Genomic DNA, 10747 nt, shown 5'->3' with positions numbered 1-10747 from the left:
GCCTTATCTTTCTGTCTCCCAGCCGTCCCTTCCTGACAGTGTCGCCTGTCCGTGGGCTGGGGGACAGATTGGGCAGAGCGGCTCCCTGCCTGCTAACCCCGCAGCTGGCGTGGAGACGGATGGTTACGGGCGCTGGCCGGCGATGGCGCTGCACCCCTCCCTTAGACCAAGGGCTCCCCTTCCCTCCACTCCCTACTCCTGCCCTGTGGAACAGCCTGGATGCTCTGAGGGGTCCAGGAAAACATGGCTTTGCTCCCAAATGCGGTGGGGGCCAGGGGGACCCCAGCAAGTGGCCTCTCCCCTCCCAGCATCCCCTCCTGCACTTAGTTTCTCCTGGGATCAAATGCATAGTAATGAGAATGTTTTGAGGGGAAAAACTTTAATCCTCTATAAAAGACTTTTAATCTGAGAGGAATGGGAGACATTGGGGAGTTTTCACAGAGAACTGACATTGGCTGATGCCATGTTTTCTCAGGATCCCTGTGTTGATAAGCGTTTAGGGGGACAAGGGCAGAAGCAGATGGATGCCAGGAAACAGTGCCACATTCCAGACGAGTGGTGATGGCAGACTGGACCAGGTCATGGACGCAGAGGTGGGAAGAGGAGTGTGTCCCTGTGGCTGGCGGCTTGCACCCTGCTGAATTAGCAATGATGGCCTCCAGCAGGGCTTGCTCCGCCTCCCAGACCCAGTATTGGCCTCCCATCATCTTCTCCTGATCTCTTCTCCAAGACCCCCTCTTCCAGCTAATATCGAAGATTCAAGTAGCACAGGCCAGGGAGTGCTATAAGATGTAAGTAGAGAGTTAAAGGAATAAAGGAGAGATGACACAGAGAAAGACAAGGCTATTGGTTCACGGGTCTCAGCTGCAAGCAACGGAAACCAACTCAGGTTGAGTTTGACAAGAAAGGAATTTATAATGTTGGGTAGATCACGAAATTGCCAATATGGATGGAGAGCCAGGTTCTATGAAACACAGGATCAATGCCCACTACTACGTGGCACAACTCATCAAGTGTGGACATCCCTACCACCACCAGCAAGCAAAAGAGTCTACATCTTGCACCACCAACCCCTCTAGCACTGCACCCTGCATACCATTTGCTGCCACTGCTGCCCTAGGAACTCAATCCATGTGGAGGCTCCCAGTCCCTACCCCTTTGAGTCACTGGTTCCTACTTCCAAGTCACTGTAAGTCACTGGACCATGCCCTAGCTGCAAGGGAGTCTAGGAAAGCAAGAGTTTGGCATTTTCATCTCCCATTGAGTGAGGCAACCTCTGCATCCCACTATGGCTAATAAGGGTGGGAAAAGACCAAACATCCAAGTGATTGCAGATGCAATACACAAGTGTCCATAAGAGAAAGTATATCAGTTGGGGACCAGTGAATGAACTATGATTATAAAATTACCAGACCGATTTCACTCTGTGGCTCTAATCCACACTACCTGAAGGAAAACCCAAGAGAAAAATTACTCTCCTGAGGGAACCACCTGAAATGAAACACTTGTTTGGATATTTGTTTAAATATTATTGTCAACAGCCTGATAAAATTTTTATGAAACAATGTTTCTGATAGATAAATAGATAGACAGACACACATTACACTCAAATCCGGACAATATCATTTGACACCCCCTCTGATCCAGCTGTAACTAGAGCTGAATAAACCCTTGGAACTCCCAGGTATTCAAACAAATAAATTACCTTTTCAACCAGTTAGCTTGAGATGAGTTTCTGTCACTTGCACCCAAGAGAATCTGAAATATTTGAATAAAATTGGCATTAACATTAACATTAACTTAACTTAACTTTAACATTTGTTAAATGGCATTAACTTAACATTTGTTGATGCTATTTGTTTGTACTACAGACATAAATGGACTTATATGAGAGTACTTTTAATTCATATCAGAAGGAAATGGAAAATAAAAACAGAAATGATTGTAGATTTATTTTTATAACCCTTCATCTGTGAGAGCTGTGATAAATTTTATTTTCTTTACAATTTTTTCTTAGTTTTTAATGTTTAGTTTTTTTTAATATTTGTAAGTGGGACAAAAGCATGTTTAACAAAAAGATGAGGTCCTACTGTATTTTGAAAAATTTATACATTCCAGGCAAGGCAGGTTCTACTTGTTCCTGGAAAGGAACGAGTATTGACATAGATTTAAGGCCAATTTGTGAAAGAATAGATGTTAAAACTTAAGCTATTTATAAAATATGAGGGGAAAGGAACAAAGAAGATTACATTTGTGATTAAATATAGTAATAGTATAAGATTAGGGTCAATTAAACATTTGAGTCTAGCACTGATGCCCCCTTATCCTCAATACACACACACACACACACACAGAGCAGTTACTTTGCTCTAAGGGTTCTAGGACACTAGATTAAACTTAAATAGTACATAAAATGTGTATAAGAATTTTATGAGATAGTTCCCACTAATCATCAAAAAACAAACAAGGGCATTTACCTCCCCGCCCCTCCTATAACTCCTAAAATGATAGTAAAGGGAATAATTTACAAGGTCAAACCACAAGGATAAGCAGAAGTGGCAGGAAGACAATAGCAATGAAAGTTTGGAAGCAAGAATGCGTGTGTACAAGTAGTAACTTTTCTGCAAACATGAGGAAGCCAAACCCTAACCAGCAGCAACAGAGTGTGAGCAAGCTCTTCCCTGCTGCGGCTCCTGGGAAGCTCTGGACCGGAGGCGTCAGGGACCCTGTGGAGGATCAGGTGGGTGAAAACTCGGGGGAGTTTGAACTCAATGCGACTCAATGTGAATCTGAACACAGTGGCTGGAAGCCCATATCCACTCCACTGGTTGAAGACTGGAGGTTTACTCCCTGGAGATGCTCATTCAATAAAGCTCTGGACTCTAGGGCCCCAGCCTACCCTGTAGGCAGTAAGGCTGTGCTGAAAACACGGGAACTAGTGAGAATCTACACACCAAACAGTGAGCCTCTTGTCCACTAGGGTCCCCGAATATTGGGGGTTAATTTAGGGTGCAGCTTTCAGGCTACCTTTACTCTCTTCTGTTTATATTTATATGTTTTGAATTCTTTACAATAACGTGTATCATTTATGTATGTAAACAAAATTCAGGAGGTAAATTACTTCCAACTTAGACATACCAGGCGCCAAAGAATGTGTTGCTTTGCTCCAACACAGAAATGACATCTTGAAGAGCAGCTAAGTTGGAGTGACCATCCGAGTAAGTTGATAATTCACCGTTATTCACCAAGATCCACCTGCCCTTTGCATAGACATAATTGAGCAATCCTTTAAAGAGAAAGAAATTGGGGTTAAGATTGCACAACTGATAAGTGTCTGACCAGAATTCAAACCCATTTGTCGGTCTCCGAAGTCTAAGCAGACGTCCCACACCATAAGACCTCAGAGTCTCTGTAATCACATCAAGTTGCCACCCACAAATCTGGACTTGCAGATCCATCACTAGGAATTAGTTAGTCTCACTTTTTGGTGAAGAATACATTTTTTAAAAAAATCACCCTCTCCTGAATGGACTTGAGGATATGGGGAGGGGGAGGGGGGAGATGTGACAGGGTAAGAGAGTGGCATGGACATATATACACTACCAAATGTAAAATAGATAGCTAGTGGGAAGTAGCCGCCTAGCACAGGGAGATCAGCTCGGTGCTTTGTGACCACCTAGAGGGGTGGGATAGGGAGGGTGGGAGGGAGGGAGATGCAAGAGTGAAGAGATATGGGAACATATGTATATGTATAACTGATTCACTTTGTTATAAAGCAGAAACTAACACACCATTGTAAAGCAGTTATACTCCAATAAAGATGTTTTTTTAAAAAAAAACACCCTCTCCCAAACATTAAATAAATTGCAAGGTGGGTACCAAAGTAAGATCCAATCCTCCCACGGTAATTGAATGATCTCTGATGGAAGTTTAAATCATGGCTGGCTTTCTAGATGGTCGTTTGGTAACGAATCAACATCCTTAACGGCCGCGATGGGCGCGAGCGGCAGAACCGCCGGGGGACCGAGTTGTCAGTCGCCCTCCAGCCTCGCGCCCCTGTCCCAGCTTGGAGCCCCAGCTCCTGGGACTCGGGACGCCGAGTCCGCCAGAGCTCCAGGAGGCGCTGAAGCGCGAGGCGAGGCTTTGACAAGGACAAAGTCACTTGCAAGTTGCCCACCCAGGGTGAAAAGAGCTTCGACTCTGTGGCCAAACTGCACAACGTGAGGAGCTTGGAGGAAACGCGAACAGTTTCAGCCCGTAGACCGTTCACCAAGGCGAAAAGCCACTGCGGGAGAGGATGTGGACCCGGCTAAGGCCCAGAATTCTGACAGTGATTTGCGACATTTTATGACCCGTTCCTGGCTGTTCCTCTGCAGATAACAGCAGGTCATCTAAAGCAACCTCACACAAACAGGAACTGCGCGTCCCCTTCACGAACGAGTCTGCAGCGATGAGCGCCGGCCTTCCAGCTGTAGAGCCAAGACAAAGAAAATGATCAGGGATAAAGAGGGGCATTACATAATGATGGGTCGATTCCCCAAGAAGCGATAACAGTCTTTAATGTGGATGAACCTAACAACAGAGCGTCAAAATTTGTGAGGCAAAGATGGATAGAATTGAAAGGAGAAGTAAACCAATCCTCTATCATAGTTGGCGACTCCCAACACCCCTCTATCAGAAATGGACAGATCCAGCAGGCAGAAAATCAGTTAAGGATGCAGTTGAACTGAACTGCACCATCAGCCAATTGGATCTGTTGACATCTATAGATTACTTCATCCAGCACTGCAGAGTATACATTTTTCTCAACCTCACATGGAACATTCACCAAGATAGACTACATTCTGGGGTGTAAAACGCACTTTAACAAATTCAAAACAGAAATAATACAGTGTACTCTCAGACCACAATGGAATTAAACTAGAAATCAAAAACAGAAAGATAGCTGCAAAACCCCCAAATAGCAGAAGATTAAATAACATAATTCTAAATAACACATAAGTCAAAAAACAAGTCTCAAGAGAAATTAAAAAAATTTTTTGAACTAAAGGAAAATACAGCTTATAAAAATTTGTAGTATCCAACAAAAGAGATGCTAAAGGAAAATATATATAGCATTGAATGCATGTATTAGAAAAGAAGGAAGACCTAATATCTGTAAGCCTCCACCTTAGTAAACTAGAAAACAGCAAACTAAATCTAAAGTAAATAGAAGAAAAAGTTAAAAATTAGAGCAGAAATCAATGAAATTGAATATAGGAAATCAATAAGAGAAAATCAAAGAAACCAAAAACTGGTTCTCTGAAAGATCAGTAAAATCGATAAGCCTCCAGCCAAGCTAACCAAGAAAGAGAAGACACAAATTGCTAATATCAGACATGAAAAAGAGGCCAGCACTACTGACCCCACAGACATTAAAACAATAATAGAGGAATGTTATGAACAACTCCATAACACAAATTCTGTTGATCTTTTTAAAGAACCAAATTTAGGTTTTGTTGATTTTCTCTATTGTTTTTTCTATTCTTTATTTCATTTACCATTTCTCTAATCTTTATTATTTCCTTTCTTCTGTGACATTTGGGTTTAGTTTTCTCCTCTTTTTCCAGTTATTTAATGTAAACAATTAGGTGATTGATTTGAGAAATTTCTTCTTCATTAATATATGTATTTACAGCTATAAATTTCCCTCCTAGCACTGCTTTGGCTGTATCTCATATTTTTTAGTATGTTGTATTTTTTTTTTAACATCTTTATTGGAGTATAATTGCTTTACAATGGTGTGTTAGTTTCTGCTGTATAACAAAGCAAATCAGCTATACATATAGTATGTTGTATTTTTATTTTCATTTTTCTCATGCTATTCTCATTTCCCTTGTGATTTCTTCCTTGACCCATTGGTTCTTTAAGTGTATGTTGTTTAACTTCCACATATTTGTGAGTTTTCTATTTTTTTCCTTCTGTTATTGATTTCTAGTTTTATTCCATTGAAATAAGAAAGGTACTTTGTATGATACCAATCTTTTAAAATTTATTAAGTTTTGGTTGTGGATTAACATATAGTCTATCCTAGAGAATATTCTATTTGTGCTTGAGAACAATGTATTCCGCTGTTGTTCAGTGAAGTGTTCTGTATGTGTGTTTTAGGTCTAACTGGTTTATAGTGTTGTCAAAGTCCTCTGTTTCCTTATCGAGCTTCTGTCTGGCTCTTCTATCCATTATTGGAAGTGGGGTATTGAAATAGTCAACTATTACTGTAGAATAGTCCACTTTTCCCTTCATTTCTGTCAATTTTTACTCCATATAACTTGGGGCTATGTTATTAGACAGGTATTTGTTTATAATTCTTATATATTCTTGATGAACTGAAACTTTTATCAATATATAATATCCTTTCTTGTCTCATAACCTTTTTTGACAATCTATTTTGTCTGATAATAATATAACAATCCCAGCTCTCTTTTGGTTAGTATTTTCATGGAATATCTTTTCCATCCTTTTACTTTTAATCTCTTTGTGTCTTTGTATCCAAAATAAGTCTCCTTTAGACCACATGTGGTTGTATTATACATATACAATATATATATATTATCTGCATGAGGAAAACTACAAAATTCTGATGAAAGAAATCAATAAAATCTAAATAAATGGAGAGATATTCCATATTCATGGACAGGAAGACTCATGTTAAGATATCAGTTCTTCCTAACTCGATCTATAGATTCAACACAATCCCAATCAAAATCCTACTAAGTTACTTTTCAAATACCAACAAACTGATTCTAAAGTTTATATCAAAGGCAAAAGACCCAGAATAGCCAAAACAATATTGAAGAACAAAGTTGGAGGACTGACACTACCAACTTCAAGACTTACTATAAAGCTACAGTAATGAAGATGGTGTGTATTAAAGAATAGACAAATAGATCAATGCAACAGAATACAGAGCCCAGAAATAGACCAATACAAATATAGCCAACCAATACTTGACAAAAAGGCAAAGGCAATTCAATGGAGAAAGGATAGTCTTTTCAACAAATGGTGCTGGAACTACTGGACATCCACATGCAAAAAAAAGAATCTAGACACAGACTTTTTACTTTTCACAAAAATTAACTGAAAATGGATCTTATACCTAACAGTAAAATATAGAACTGTACTCCTAGATGATAATATAGGAGAAAACTGAGGTGACGTTGGGTTTGGCAATAGTTTTTATTTTTATTTATTTATTTATTTTTGGCTGCACCATGTGGCATGTGGGATCTTAGTTCCCTGACCAGGGATCGAACCCACGTCACCTGCATTGGAAGCACGGAGTCTTAACCACTGGACTGCCAGGGAAGTCCCTTGGCAATAGTTTTTAGATACAACACCAAAAACACAATCCATGAAAGAAAAAAATTGATAAGCTGGACTTCATTAAAATGAAAAATTTCTGCTCTGTGAAAGACAACTTTAAGAGAATAAAATGACAAGCCACAGACTGGGAGAAAATAGTTGCAAAATACGTTTCTAGTGAAGGACTTGTAACCAAAATATACAAAGAACCCTTATAACTTAATAATAAGAAAACAACCCCATTAAAAAGTGAAACAAACATTTGAACAGACACCTTACCAAAGATGGCAAATAGCAGATGAAAAGATGCTATTTCAATATCAAATGTCATCAGGGAATTGCAAATTAAACAATGAGATACCACTATATAGCTACTAGGATGGCTAAAATCCCAAACACTGACAATGCCAAATACTGGCCTGGATATGGAGCCACAGGAACTCTCATTCATTGCTGGTGGGAATGCACAATAGTAGAGCCATTTTGGAAGATAGTTTGGTAGTTTCTTACAAAGGTAAACATAGTTTCACCATACAACCCAGCAGTCATGCTCCTTGGTATTTACCCAAATGAGTTGAAAACTATGTCCACTCAAAAACCTGCACACAGATGTTTATAGCAGTCTTATTCACAATTCTCCAAATGTAGACGCAATCAAGATGTCCTTCAATAGGTGAATGGATAAACTGTGGTACATCCATACAGTGGAATATTATTCAGCAATAAAAAGAAATGAGCTATCAAAAAAAGAACTTGGAAGAAACTTAAATGCATATTGTTACATAAAAGAAGCCATGCTGAAAACGCTACATACTGTATTATTCCAACTATGAAATTCTGGAAAAGGCAAAACTATAGAGACAGTAAAATGGTTGGTGGAAGTTCTAAGAGGAGGGATAGATGAATAGGTAGAGTACAGGGGATTTTTAGGGCAGAGAAACTATTCTGTCTGTACTGTAATAATGGTTGACATGACATTATGTATTTGTCAAACCCTTTGTACACAGACTGTACAACACAAAGAGTGAACCCTAATGTAAACTATAGACTTTAGTTAACAATAATATATCAGTATTGATTTGTCAATTGTAACAAATGTACCACACTAAAGTAAGAAGTTAATAATAAGGGAAATTGTGTTGGGGTGGTAAAGTGGGGGAGAATGGAGTATCTTGGAATCCGTACTTTCTGCTCAATTTTTCTATAAACCTAAAACTGTTCCCCCCCAAATAAAATCTATTAAGTTTTTAGGGGACTTCCCTGGTGACGCAGTGGTTGGGAATCCGCCTGCCAATGCAGGGGACACGGGTTCGAGACCTGGTCTGGGAAGATCCCACATGTCGCGGAGCAACTAAGCCCGTGCGCCACAACTACTGAGCCTGCGCTCTAGAGCCTGCAAGCCACAACTACTGAGCCCACATGCCACAACTACTGAAGCCCGAGCGCCTAGAGCCCGTGCTCTGCAACAAGAGAAGCCACCGCAATGAGAAGCCCGCGCACCATAACGAAGAGTAGCTCCCACTCGCTGCAACTAGAGAAAGCCCGAGTGCAGCAGCAGAGACCCAGTGCAGCCAAAAATAAATTAATAAATTAATAAATTTAAAAAAATCTATTAATTTTTTAAAAGTCAGTTGATTTTTTAAAAAATAAATTTATTTTATTTATTTATTTTTGGCTGCACTGGGTCTCCGTTGCTGCACATGGGCTTTCTCTAGCTGCGTGGAGCGGGGGCTACTCTTCGTTGCAGTGCGTGGGATTCTCATTGCGGCGGCTTCTCTTGTTGCAGAGCACTGGCTCTAGGCGCGCAGGCTTCAGTAGTTGTGGTACATGGGCTCCAGAGAGCAGGCTCAGTAGTTGTGGCGCACGGACTTAGCTGCTCTGGGGCATGTGGGATCTTCCGGGACCAGGGGCTCGAACCCTGTGTCCCCTGCATTGGCAGGCGGATTCGTAACCATTGCACCGCCAGGGAAGACCAGTCAGTTGATTTTTAACATAAAATGGGAACGCACTAGAAAGACTTTAGTCAGGAAAGAGACCTGGTCAGATTAGGTGCAGGGTAAAGCTGTCTCAAGGCAGTGTGGAAAGGAATGGGGGTAGAGTGAAGACAAAGAGGGAAATATACAAAGCCTGGCTTCAAGGAGTCATGCCTGGTCCACATCGAAGATGGAGACAGTCTCAGCTAGGGTAATGAGGAAGGGAAAGAGGAGATGGGCTTGAGAAATATTTAGGAGGTCAAATAGGCAAGATGTGGTGGTTGGTTGTATGTAAATGGTAAGAGAGGGAAGGGAGAGGATGACGCCCTGGTGACCAGGTGGGTGATATTCTGCCTGATTAGACAGAAGTCCCCCTGTTGACTCTCAGATACCCTCTGGTGTCCATTCCTTTATCATCACAGATTGAAATATGTACTTATTTGTGTGCTTATTTGCTTAGTAGCAGTCTGCCCCTCCAGACTGAAAACGCAGTGGGGTAGAATCATGTCTGGTTTTGCTCATCCTTGTACCACCAGCACTAGCAAAGTGAGTGGCACGTAGTCAGCACTGAATAAAAGCTGTCCAAAAAATATACAGAATGGGAAACGGAATATACAGGAAGAAAAGACACTTCAACGAGTTCCTTTTTGGACATGGTGAGTTTGAAATGACTGTGCAAAAATCCAGGTGGCAGTTGGAAATGAGCCTGAAAACTCACGGAGAGGTTAGGTTTGGAGATAAAGACTTGAGTGTTACCAGAGTGTAATAAAAGCCTGAAAGTGAGAAGCGCGTCAGGAGCAGACCTGATGAAGTTCAACAATTAAAGGGATTTACTTCCTCCTACTTCTTAGTCAATTACTTTTGCTTTCCAGAAGTACACCGTCACTGTCCCCTGGGCAGCTCACAGAGCCGGCTTATGACAGCTCCAGGGTGCACAATTCTATGTTGTGCTCCAGGGAGGACCCACCCAAACCTTTAGGACCTTCCAAGGAGGACCTCATATGCCTATAATATCTTCCCCCTATTTTGCCAACTCAATTCTCCCAAGTTCTTTAAACAACCCCTGATTTCCGAGAAATCCTATTCCATGAAATTCTCCTGCACTAGACCATAGAACAGCAATTATCCTGAATATCCTAGTCATCAAATAGCAAATTGCCCACTCTGCTTAATCAAAATGTAGAAATCTTACTCTTTCCCAGTTCATTTTCCAATTAGATACCTTTGTTTTTCGTCTGTCCACCCTAAAGACCAAATTAGGCCTGCATTGATACAAATACCTGTTTTTTATTACTATTTGGTTTATTATTTCTATCCTGTTGACTGTGTGTTCAGTCACAGCAGGGGTCTGTGTACTTTAACCTGGTGCCGACCCTGAAGAAATCACAGGCTATATCAGGTAGGGTGACAGGACTTCCTGGCTTTTCTTAGTA

General features: G+C 40.9%; 1 long non-coding RNA gene across 1 annotated transcript; it reads right to left on the bottom strand.

The window, feature by feature from the left end:
- Positions 1 to 383: 383 nt before the first annotated feature.
- Positions 384 to 4628, bottom strand: LOC118882868. Its single transcript, XR_005016880.1, has 4 exons — positions 3880 to 4628; positions 3139 to 3286; positions 1706 to 1758; positions 384 to 782 (listed from the first exon to the last, which is right to left on the bottom strand). It is a non-coding gene; the product is annotated as an uncharacterized LOC118882868 (long non-coding RNA).
- Positions 4629 to 10747: the final 6119 nt, after the last annotated feature.

This window comes from Balaenoptera musculus, chromosome 16 (genome assembly GCF_009873245.2).
Source record: "Balaenoptera musculus isolate JJ_BM4_2016_0621 chromosome 16, mBalMus1.pri.v3, whole genome shotgun sequence".
NCBI classification, from domain to species: domain Eukaryota; kingdom Metazoa; phylum Chordata; class Mammalia; order Artiodactyla; family Balaenopteridae; genus Balaenoptera; species Balaenoptera musculus.
This window is presented reverse-complemented; position numbering and strand designations above follow the sequence as displayed.